We start from the raw sequence: 13,373 nt of genomic DNA, 5'->3' as shown, positions 1-13,373 counted from the left end.
ATGCTAAATTGCCCGTAGTGTCCTAATAAAAGTAAGGTTAAGGGGGGGGGTTGTTGGGTTACAGGTATAGGGTGGATACGTGGGTTTGAGTAGGGTGATCATGGCTCGGCACAACATTGAGGGCCGAAGGGCCTGTTCTGTGCTGTACTGTTCTATGTTCTATGTAGATAAAAAAAATTGGTTTCAAATTCCACAGGTAAACACGCATGCTGATGCACACACCATGCTGCCTGCTCATTTGAAGATTGCTGTGTGCACCCAAGAGAAACTCGCTGCTGAGGAGCAGGACGTTTGAGCAGGGAAATACAAAACCTTGAGAGGCCAGCGTCACTTCATGTTAGTCTGCACAAGTTAAGGCTAGTCTTCACCTCTCAAAGAGAGATAGAATTGGAAGGCTCTGTCCTCCGTATGACATACATATGCTTCCTTTTCGAAAAGAGTATTTTTTAATCCTATGGTATGCTACTCCATGCACATGGTATAAATTGTCTATGGTACATAAGTGCCAAAGAAATAGCAGTGTGTGCCATTTGGCCTTTTCGAGTTTGCTTCACCCTTCAGTAAGATCATGGCTGAAATTGGACGGCCACTCCATTTTCTTGTTCAACACCGTAACCCTTAATGGCCACAAATGTTATTGATCTAAGATTGAAATAAATGCATCTACTGAGCAGCTACAAATTTCTCCGGCAGAGAATTCCAAATACTTACAATCCGCTGAATGAATACATTTCTTCTGATTGCAGACCTAAATGGCAGACCCCAAAGGAGAAATGGGTCAGTTATGGATATGACATTCAGTTTCAAATATGAATAAAGAGAGTATGGAAAGTACTAAAAATATAACAAGAAACCTTGTACATTGATAGTTATGTACAGGCAAAACTAGAAACATGTTTCTGAAAATTTCCTCTGTTTAGCCTTTCTAGAAAATGTGTTTATAAGTTCGTTGTAACAACTGACTGATGCACTATCAATTACGACAAAACAAGAGTAAAGAGTAATCAAGGAAGGACGGAAGAAAGAGGGAAAATCGACCGTGGATATCTAAGGAAATAAGGGAGAGTATCAAATTGAAGGAAAAAGCATATAAAGTGGCAAAGATTGCTGGGAGATTAGAGGACTGGGAAATCTTTAGGGGGCAACAGAAAGCTACTAAAAAAGCTATAAAGAAGAGTAAGATAGAGTATGAGAGTAAACTTGCTCAGAATATAAAAACAGACAGTAAAAGTTTTTACAAATATATAAGACAAAAAAGAGTGGCTAAGGTAAATATTGGTCCTTTAGAGGGTGAGAAGGGAGTTTTAATAATGGGAAATGAGGAAATGGCTGAGGAACTGAACAGGTTTTTTGGGTCGGTCTTCACAGTGGAAGACACAAATAACATGCCAGCGACTGATAGAAATGAGGATATGACAGGTGAGGACCTTGAGAGGATTGTTATCACTAAGGAGGGAGTGATGGGCAAGCTAATGGGGCTAAAGGTAGACAAGTCTCCTGGCCCTGATGGAATGCATCCCAGAGTGCTAAAAGAGATGGCTAGGGAAATTGCAGATGCACTAGTGATAATTTACCGAAATTCACTAGACTCTGGGGTGGTCCCGGTGGATTGGAAATTAGCCATCGTGACGCCACTGTTTAAAAAAGGAGGTAGGCAGAAAGCAGGAAATTATAGGCCAGTGAGCTTAACTTCGGTAGTAGGGAAGATGCTGGAATCTATCATCAAGGAAGAAATTGCGAGGCATCTGGATAGAAATTGTCCCATTGGGCAGACGCAGCATGGGTTCGTAAAGGGCAGGTCATGCCTAACTAATTTAGTGGAATTTTTTGAGGACATTACCAGTGCAGTAGATAACGGGGAGCCGATGGATATGGTATATCTGGATTTCCAGAAAGCCTTTGACAAGGTGCCACACAAAAGGTTGCTGCATCAGATAAAGATGCATGGCATTAAGGGTAAAGTAGTAGCATGGATAGAGGATTGGTTAATTAATAGAAAGCAAAGAGTTGGGATAAATGGGTGTTTCTCTGGTTGGCAATCAGTAGCTAGTGGTGTCCCTCAGGGATCCGTGTTGGGCCCACAATTGTTCACAATTTACATAGATGATTTGGAGTTGGGGACCAAGGGCAATGTGTCCAAGTTTGCAGATGACACTAAGATGAGTGGTAAAGCGAAAAGTGCAGAGGATACTGGAAGTCTGCAAAGGGATTTGGATAGATTAAGTGAATGGGCTAGGGTCTGGCAGATGGAATACAATGTTGACATATGTGAGGTTATCCATTTTGGTAGGAATAACAGCAAACGGGATTATTATTTAAACGATAAAATATTAAAGCATGCCGCTGTTCAGAGAGACTTGGGTGTGCTAGTGCATGAGTCACAGAAGGTTGGTTTACAAGTGCAACAGGTGATTAAGAAGGCAAATGGAATTTTGTCCTTCATTGCTAGAGGGATGGAGTTTAAGACTAGGGAGGTTATGTTGCAATTGTATAAGGTGTTAGTGCGGCCACACCTGGAGTATTGTGTTCAGTTTTGGTCTCCTTACTTGAGAAAGGACGTACTGGCGCTGGAGGGTGTGCAGAGGAGATTCACTAGGTTAATCCCAGAGCTGAAAGGGTTGGATTATGAGGAGAGGTTGAGTAGACTGGGACTGTACTCGTTGGAATTTAGAAGGATGAGGGGGGATCTTATAGAAACATTTAAAATTCTGAAGGGAATAGATAGGATAGATGCGGGCAGGTTGTTTCCACTGGCGGGTGACAGCAGAACTAGGGGACATAGCCTCAAAATAAGGGGAAGTAGATTTAGGACTGAGTTTAGGAGGAACTTCTTCACCCAAAGGGTTGTGAATCTATGGAATTCCTTGTCCAGTGAAGCAGTTGAGGCTCCTTCATTACATTATTTTAAAGTAAAGATAGATAGTTTTTTGAAGAATAAAGGGATTAAGGGTTATGGTGTTCGGGCCGGAAAGTGGAGCTGAGTCCACAAAAGATCAGCCATGATCTAATTGAATGGCCGAGCAGGCTCGAGGGGCCAGATGGCCTACTCCTGCTCCTAGTTCTTATGTTCTTATGTTCATTACGCAGAGATGTGGAGCCTCCCGCAGCTGCTGCCGAAATGGCTGCAGCTCAGTGAGCACACACATTTATACTCCGCCTACTGGGTGGAGCCAGCAGGCAAGGATCTACCCCCGTACCTGTAGTACAAGGGCCTTACCGTAATACCATCGTATGCAGTATACACAATAGAACAGTTAGCAATTTCTCTAGGTGGTGTGTGATAAGGTAACTGACAGCTAAAAACTTAGACGGGAGATTTTCAACCCGTCAGCATTAGCTGCCAGAGAGAATGGTGACACGGCGCAAAATACGGCGAAAATCTGGAAATGCGACACAGAAAGTCCTGAACTTCATTTAAATACATTAACATCTTACTAACGAGCCCTTCCACTGAGACATCCACCCTCACTGAATATTCATCCATCTCCGGCGTGACTTCACTCCAGCACGAATAACAACAGCTGCATGAAAACGAGCCCTTCCACTGAGACATCCGCCCTCACTGAATATTCATCCATCTCCGGCGTGACTTCACTCCAGCACGAGTGGCAACAGCTGCATGAAAATGAGAACCTATCGACTTTACCTCGGAAGAGGATATCAGACGTGGGTGCTAAGGTTGCCATCACCCTCCAGGGTACCAACTGCAGAAGGGGCATTGGAGAAGGTGTGGTTCTCCCCAAATAGGTGGGCCCTCTTGAGGGACCCATCCACACTAGGTTGGTCTGAGAAGCCAATCGCGCCATCTCCACAGGAGCAGTATCCTCCCCAAATTTTGTTAGCTCCATGGTGCCAGCCCTCCCTCCTCCTGCCTGAGAACCTTTCCTCTTCTTGTGTGCAACCTTGGCCTGGATGAAGACAAGTGCATGATATGTGGTGAGAGGCGATGGAAGAGAGCTTGGGAATCATGCATGCCGACTGTGCGTGCTGAACCCTCCCCAGTAATGGTTGATGATGGAGTTTGCGCAGCTTGATAGACTCACTGGGTGGGATTCTCCGACCCCCGCCGGGGGGGCGCAAATCCCATCCCGCCGCCCCGACGCCAGCTGGCCATATTCTCTGCTGCCGTTTTTCTCTGGCGCCCCCCCCGCTATTCTCCGGGACCTGATGGGCCAAGCGGTTGTCCATTTTTGGCCAGTCCCACCGGTGTGGGTTACTCAGGTCCCACACAGCAGGACCGGGCAGGTGAGTATGCATGGGCTGTCCTCGGGGGGGGGGGGGGGGGGGGGCGTGGGGGATTCCTACCCTGGGGGAGCCCCCCACGGTGGGCTGGCCTGTCTTCGGGGTCCACCAATCTGTGGACAGGCCTGTTCCATGGGGGCACCTTCCTTCCGCATAGGCCCCTGTAGGTTTATGCCATATTGCCCAGGGGCTGGTGTGGAGAAGAAACCCCCCCGCGCATGCACAAAAATACGCCTGCCGGTCTGTGCATGCGCGAGATCACGCTGGCAGTTCCGCGCATGCCCGAACTCACACCGTCCCTTCAGCGCAAGCTGGAGCAGCGCCAACCCCTCCAGCATCCACCTAGCACCATAGAAAGGTGAGAATTCCTCACCTTGGGTAGCCGTTGATGCCAGAGACATTGCCGCCGGTTTTCCCGCCGGTGTGGGGACTCAGTCCCCAGAAGGGAGAATCCTGGCCAATGCATCCTCCTGTTTAGTGAAGATGGATGGAAAGTACCTATTTAGCACCTCAGCTGTTTCCTCTGTCTCTACAAGAAAACTTTTTGGTTCTTAATTGGCCTCACTCCACCTACTCCTGTTTTATTATTTGTATGTTTAGTCAAAACATCCGGGTTCCCTTTTATGTTAATCATTAATATTCTCATATATTATCATTCCCCCTCTAATTGTTGGTTTTTCAGTTCTGCTAGGTCCAAAGGCTTCAACAGGAATCATTAGTTTGCAACAGAAAGGTAATTCTTCCCTCCAGGATAAACACAATGCCTTGGAATGAAAGGAAGCATTAATACAGTTGTAATCATGATCACACGATGTTCCAAAATGTTTTATAGTCAATTAAGTACTTTTGAAGTGTTTCACTTTTGCAATACACAACAGCCATTTTTTGCCCAATGTTTCCCCACTAAAAAACTATCACAAATAAATGTTTTAATAATAATCTTTATTAGTATCACAATTAGGCTTACATTACTCTGCAATAATTAGTGATGTCCATTGAAGGATGCATAATAGCCCGTCCTTCTTCAAATAGTGTTGTATACCTCAGAAGTGAATGCAAATCTAATTTAACATATCAACCAAAAGTTGGATGTGAAAGTACAGAAATCCCTCATAGAATTTGAATTTAAGTATAAGTGTGGCGTGTATCCATGAACTTCTGACTCAGAGACAAAAATGCTCCAACTGAGCCAAGCTGACACCTGGAAAGTGGTCTGGGAAGTCCCCTGATATATCTTATTGATGTAAGATTGGCTCCTGTTACCCTGAACAATAAAATGGCTGGAGTTTAAAAACAAAGGATGAGATCCAGATGTATCCTGGTTTCATTCCATTTTCCAATTTCCTGATTGGAAATCCATCCCAGTTACATTTTGGCCCATGCCAGAACTTTGGGCTCACACCAAGAAATCATAAATGTAACAAGCCATTCAGCTAAAGAGGTTAGTAGGCCAGCAATGATTAAATAATTAACAGATGAATCTCCACATGTATGTACCTAACCAATTAATGCTGCACAGCATAACCAACCTAGGATTATTCAAGCACAATTTCCAGTTCAAGACTCTGTTATTGAGGAGGATGTGATTTGACGCAAAGGAGTGCTGACATCTGATAGATCTACACACTTAAAAATGAGCTGTCTCTCCAGGAGCTCTGTTTTATGTAAGTTCGTCAGAAGTGGTAGTTGACTTTTTAATGCGGAGGATCTCATTTTGTCTCTTCTCTCTATATACCTTTCAAAAACATCAGAGTGAGAAGTCACAGATACCTTCACTTTTGAACTTCATTCTCTTATACAATCTTTTATAACTTGTTTTTTAAGAATCCTACAGCTTGTAATTCAACCTGCTCTTTAAGAGCTAAAAATTCGCAACTACAAGACATTCCGTCTTAGGTCGATGATAATGCTTCATTTTAATCTTTCCACTTAATGCCATTTCTGCTAAAGTTCCAGCTAGCTTAAATCAATTCCCATTCATTTAAACTGATTCACCTTCCAATGAGTTTCCCATTGCGAATATCTGCCTGTCTTACATTAAATGTCATGATTCTGCACTTTCTTTTGTCGAACCAACTAAACTGTAACATTCACAACTCATTCCAAATCGGCAGCGCAAAGTTCTGTTGGCAGCAGGTTACCGCAAAATGTGGCAGATTTATTTGGAGTGATTTTATTGTAAAACGTATGAGTTGAAAAAGAAATCATGGGCGGGATTTTCCTCGCCCTCCTCAGCGTCTTCTACAGCGGCGGAGGGCAGCTGGCGGGAGTATGCCATCAGCGGGACTGTAATATCCCACCAGCGGGAACGGCCAGAAAATCCCACCCATTGGGTCAGATATGGAGCAGCAGGGAGATTAACAACTTTTGCCTTCAGAATTGCTCCTACGCCTTGCAATTCTAACTCTTTTGCCGCAAAGTTGCTGAAAGAGAGCTGATGATGGTGCAAGGATAGTTTTCCAATCAGGTGAGGATGGGTCACATGGCTCTTCTCTTTTCCCTATCCTTGTTTGGCTGTAACAGTTCTTAGATGAATTCACTTGCCAATTCCATGAGCATTTAACTGGTTATGTACTTTGACCATAAAATACATGATCAGGCAGGTTTCCTTGCGTTTTTAAAAACCGGAATAAGTTTTATTATTTTTAATCTGATTTTAGAAAGATTCATAAAACCACTCCATCCTTCTTTCATTCTCTCTCTCTCTCTCTCTCTGATACACACACAAGCACACACACTCACCCACACATTGACGTTCTCCACACACAAATAGATTTCAAAATGGGGAAGATTAAGTAATTTAGAGTCCGGTGAAATTAAATGAATATACTGCTCATGAAGGTTAATAATTCAGCTGGCTTCAGGCAGAAATCTGACGTCTTACTGCTTTCATTTGGTGGTCCTGCTGCTTTGGGCATTGAGGGACTGAAAGATGTAGATGAAAGAGATTTATCTATTCTTCTGGAGACAACAGTGTTGTGTTGAGTTTTTTTCAAATCTGTTTATGGCATCTGGATAGTCAAAGCCAGCAGACTTGTAGCTCACAGCTTCCTGATTGCAGGTTGGATGGCGAGAAGGATATGGGGAAGGAACCCATTTAGTATCTCGTTCCTTCAGCTGCTCCAATGCTTGTCCCGTTCTACAGAGAAAACAGGTGCTTAAGCACACAAAGAGTTGGGTTATTATGTGACATTCTCCACCCACAAATGTCGAGTGTCCCATATATGGTCATGGCTAGTGTATTCCAGTTACATTAATTAGATCATAGCCGGGATTTCCTCTCTCAGCCAGGGTATCACTGTCGTAGTAATTTTATCCATTGGGTTGTCTCCACTTAGTAGAGTACCCAGATGATTTTCTGGATGCTTCATTAATGGGCCAGAAGATTTTCCCATTCATCCCTGTCAGGGTCATTGTTCCTGGTGCAGCTTTGCAGACAGGTTGTCTAATTTGGAATGTAGAAGGTAGAGTGACTCAAATGTGCAGTTATTTTTCACTGTGATTTCAAGTCATTGTAATATGACTTTAGTTTTTCAAAACAAATTGAATTTGATGGGAATGCAAAAATCAATTTTACGCCAGCACAAATTTCCCACAGGATCTTCCACTGGTGCCCACCATGATGGATCGGAACAGCCGGCATGAAAATGATTTTGCATCCTGCGAATGCGATGCAGGTGAAGACTGAATCAGGATCTTTCCCATACTCGATTCTGCATGACGCTAATGGCAAAATACACCAGTGCAATACATGTCTGGAAAATGGTGACATGTAGATGTTGGGACTCACCTGAATACTGCTTGGGACTGCCTCCAGAGTACAAAACGGAGGCCGCTAGGAATCCTGGACCCCAGAACACCACAGCAGTGGATGAGGGGAGCTATGGGTGCATCTTCCAGTGTCATCATATCATCACCATAGAATCCTGACAGTGCAGAAGGCCATTCGGTCACTACCTAAGCCCACCCTCCCAGACCCTATCTCTGTGACCCCAACCGACCTTTGGACATTGAGGTACAATTTAGCATGGCCAATCCACCTAACCTGCACATCTTTGGACTATGGGAGGAAACCGGAGCAGCCGGAGGAAATCCATGCAGACACGGGGAGAAAGTGCAAACTTCACACAGTCACTCGAGGCCAGAATGTAACAAGCGGTCCTGGTGCTGTGTTTGCAGCAGTGCTATTGACTGTGCGGCCATGCTGCCTATCATTGAGCAGGTCCATCTTCCAGCCTCAGGATGTTCTTGGAGATCCATCACTTTCTCAGGAGGTCAATCTTCCAGTCTCAGAAGACTTCCAAGAGATGCAACTCAGGAGGTCCATGTTCTTTTTTCTACAGTGGGTCAGTAATGTTGGGCAAATTTTCAATCTGTGGTAATCTGTTCCCACTTTTCCCCATAACCTTTGATCCCTTTCGCTCCAAGATCTATATCTAAATCCTTCTTGAAAATATACAGCACTGGATTCTCCATCCCATGATAATAATCACAAGTTGACTTACATTAACACTGCAGCGAAATTACTGTGAAAAGCTCCTAGTCACCACACTCCGTTGCCATTCGGATACACTGTGGGAGAATTCAGAATGTCCAATTGACCTAACCACCACGTCTTTCGGGACTTGTGGGAGATCACAGAACACAATTCAGGCTTGAAGGAGCATGTAAATAATGCAAATGGGTCTTAATGATCATTTGCATCTATTTCGTGGGCCTGACGGCCTATATTCTGGCCTTCCGTGATTCTCTGGTCCCGTGGCCGTGATTTACATGGGCGCGGGTCACTTGTGATCTCTACCATCCGAGCCCATCCCAGGACCACCCCCCATAACAATGCACGACCCTCCCATGCCTCCTCTACCAGACACCCCCCTAAGCCCTCCCACATGGACCACTGTAATAAGGAGTATCCCCATAGGGATCCATGTAATAGGGAGAACACCCACAGAGGCCCCTGTAATAGGGGGAATACCAAAGGAGCCCCTGTAGAGGGGGACATACCACAGGGACCCTAGTTCTGCACATCCCCAGCATCGGGAAAATCCTCCCTGCACCTAGCTTGTCTAGTCCTTTTGAAATTTTACAGGTTTCTATGTGATCTCCCCTCATTTTTCTGAATTCCTGCAAATATAATCCTACCCAATTCAATCACTCCTCATACCTCTGTCCCGCCATCCCAGGAAAATGTCTGAAACACCTTTTCTGCACCTAGTCTATACCAAAAATTCTTCCTCAGATAAGAAGACCAAAGCTGCCCACAATATTCCAGGTGTGGCCTCACCAAGACCCTGTACAACTGAAGCAAGACCACTCTATTCCTGTACTCGAATCCTCTTGCTATGAAGGCCAACATAGCATTTGCCTTCTTTACTGCATGCTGCACCTGCATGCTTACTTTCAGAAATTGGTGTATAAGGGCACCCAAGTCTTGTTTCATATTCGCCTCTCTTAATTTCACATAATAATCTGTCTTCCTGCTTTTGCTACAAAAGTAGATAACCTCACATTTATCCTGCATTTGTCATGCATTTCCCCACTCACTCAGCTTTTCCAAATCATCCTGAACAATGGCTGCTGTCTCCGTAATTCCCAATATCATCTATAAACAAAAATGGGATCTCCTATGATTATAGCCACAGATTTCGTCCTGAGAGCCTATACTGAGGAAATAGTGTCACTTGGAGGATGCATCATATTCAAAGTAGAGTTAAGTGGGAAATTATGGAGCTGCCACTCCTTGTTGTCCGAGGAAGTTTTCCAGCTCTCTTTGGACGCTCCTGTCTGAAAAAGATAAAATTAGCTGCTTAGTTGATTCAAAGATGGATTCACAGACCATCCGAGAAAAATATAGCAGCATGTTTGAGGACCCACTGAGGTACATGAAATGAGTACAAGTACATTAAAAATCAAGCAAGGTAGCCAGCCTAGAATCTCAAGTTTAGACCAGTACCCCATGCCATATGTACAAAGGTAGAATCTGAACTCATAAGACCTGTAGATACAGGAGTCCTGGAACCTGTCAATACTAGCGACAGGGCAACCCCTATTGTGCCTGTAATGAAGCAAACAAAGAACAAATAAGAAAGAAAAGTACAGCACAGAAACAGGCCCTTCGGCCCTCCAAACCCGTGCCGACCATGCTGCCCGACTAAACTACAATCTTCTACACTTCCTGGGTCCGTATCCCTCTATTCCATCCTATTCATATATTTGTCAAGATGCCCCTTAAAAGTCACTATCCTCCCTGCTTCCACCACCTCCTCCGGCAGCGAGTTCCAGGCACCCACTACCCTCTGTGTAAAAAACTTGCCTCGTACATTTACTCTATACCTATGCCCCCTAGTAATTGACCCCTCTATCCTGGGGAAAAGCCTCTGACTATCCACTCTGTCTATGCCTCTCATAATTTTATAGACCTCTATCAGGTCGCTCCTCAACCTCCGTCGTTCCAGTGAGAACAAACCGAGTTTATTCAACTTCTCCTCATACCTAATGCCCTCCATACCAGGCAACATCCTGGTAAATCTCTTCTGCACCCTCTCTAAAGCCTCCACATACTTCTGGTAGTGTGGCGACCAGAATTGAACACTATACTCCAAGTGTGGCCTAACTAAGGTTCTATACAGCTGCAACATGACTTGCCAATTCTTATACTCAATGCCCCGGCCAATGAAGGCAAGCATGCCATATGCTTTCTTGACTACCTTCTCCACCTGTGTTGCCCCTTTCATTGACCTGTGGACCTGTATACCTAGATCTCTCTGACTTTTAATACTCTTGAGGGTTCTACCATTCACTGTATATTCCCTACCTGCATTAAACCTTCCAAAATGCATTACCTCACGTTTTTCCGGATTAAACCCCATCTGCCATCTCTCCGCCCAAGTCTCCAAACGATCTAAATCCTGCTGTATCGTCTGACAGTCCTCATCGCTATCCGCAATTCCACCAAACTTTGTGTCGTCTGCAAACTTACTAATCAGACCAGTTACATTTTCCTCCAAATCATTTATATGCACTACAAACACCAAAGGTCCCAGCACTGATCCCTGTGGAACACCACTAGTCACAGCCCTCCAATTAGAAAAGCACCCTTCCATTGCTACTATCGGCCTTCTATGAACTAGCTAGTTCTGTATCCACCTTGCCAGCTCACCCCTGATCCCGTGTGACTTCACCTTTTGTATCAGTCTACCATGAGGGACCTTGTCAAAGGCCCTACTGAAGTCCATAGAGACAACATCCACTGCCCTACCTGCATCAATCATCTTTCTGACCTCTTTGAAAAATTCTATCAAGTTAGTGGACACGACCCTTCCCTTCACAAAACCATGCTGCCTCTCACTAATACATCCATTTGCTTCCAAATGGGAGTAGATCCTGTCTCGAAAAATTCTCTCCAGTAATTTCCCTACCACTGACGTAAGGCTCACCGGCCTGTAGTTCCCTGGATTATCCTTGCTACCCTTCTTAAACAAAGGAACAACATTGGCTATTCTCCAGTCCTCCGGGACATCAACTGAAGACAGTGAGGATCCAAAGATTTCTGTCAAGGCCTCAGCAATTTCCTCTCTAGCCTCCTTCAGTATTCTGGGGTAGATCCCATCAGGCCCTGGGGACTTAACTACCATAATATTTTTCAAGACGCCCAACACCTCGTCCTTTTGGATCTCAGTGTGACCCAGGCTATCTACACACCCTTCTCCAGACTCAACATCCACCAATTCCTTCTCTTTGGTGAATACTGATGCAAAGTATTAATTCAGTACCTCGCCCATTTCCTCTGGCTCCACACATAGATTCCTTTGCCTATCCATCAGTGGGCCAACCCTTTCCTGGCTACTCTTTTGGTTTTTATGTACGTGTAGAAAGCCTTGGGATTTTCCTTGACCCTATTTGCCAATGACTTTTTGTGACCCCTTCTATCCCTCCTGACTCCTTGTTTAAGTTCCTTCCTACTTTCCTTATATTCTACACAGGCTTTGTCTGTTCCCAGCCTTCTAGCCCTGAGAGATGCCTCCTTTTTCTTTGATGAGGCCTACAATATCTCTCGTTATCCAAGGTTCCCGAAATTTGCCGAATTTATCCTTCTTCCTCACAGGAACATGCCGGTCCAGAATTCCTTTCAACTGACACTTGAAAACCTCCCACATGTCAGATGTTGATTTACCCTCAAGCATCCGCCCTCAATCTAGGTTCTTCAGTTCCCACCTAATATTGTTATAATTAGCCTTCCCCCAATTTAGCACATTCACCCTAGGATCGCTCTTATCCTTTTCCACCAGCACTTTAAAACGTACTGAATTGTGGTCACTGTTCCCGAAATGCTCCCCTACTGAAACTTCTACCACCTGGCAGGTGAAGCAGGACAGAACTATTTGGATCTGTGGCGATTTCAATACAACCATCAATCCATTTATATGCGTGGATCAATATATGCTACCATTGATTGAGGATTTGTTTGCGGCCTGGCAGGAAGACAGAAGTTCAGCAAACTTGACATATTAAAGGTCTACCTACAAATGAATGTTGCAGTTGAATCTCAACAGCTGTTCAACATTATCACATATATAAACCTCTTCTGCCATAATAATAATCGCTTATTCTCACAAGTAGTCTTCAATGAAGTTACTGTGAAAAGCCTAGTCGTCACATTCCGGCACCTGTTTAGGGAGGCCGGTACGGGAATTGAACCCGCGCTGCTGGCATTGTTCTGCATTACATGCCAGCTGTTTAGCCCACTGTGCTAACCCAGCCCCATAAGAGGTAATCTTTTGAATTAGCGTCAGCACCTACTTTATTTCAACAATCCATACACCAGATCATTATTGGTTTACAGGGGGTACAGTGTTACCTTGATGATATATTCATTAATGATACCAATTTACAGGAAGATTACGGAACTTAGAAGACAAATTGAAACACCTTCAGATGCATGGTCTTGCATAAAATCCATATAATCCCTGCAGTGCAGAAGGAGGTTGTTTGCCTCATCGAGTCTGCACCGACTCTCTGAAAGAGCACCCTACCTCGGCCCACTCCCCCACCCGATTCCCATTAACCCACCCAACCTGCACGTTTTTGGAGACTAAGAGGCAATTTAGCATGGCCAATCGACATAATGTACA

Source organism: Scyliorhinus canicula, chromosome 13 (genome assembly GCF_902713615.1).
Source record: "Scyliorhinus canicula chromosome 13, sScyCan1.1, whole genome shotgun sequence".
Taxonomy (NCBI): Eukaryota; Metazoa; Chordata; class Chondrichthyes; order Carcharhiniformes; family Scyliorhinidae; genus Scyliorhinus; species Scyliorhinus canicula.
Note: the sequence above shows the minus strand (reverse complement) of the source record.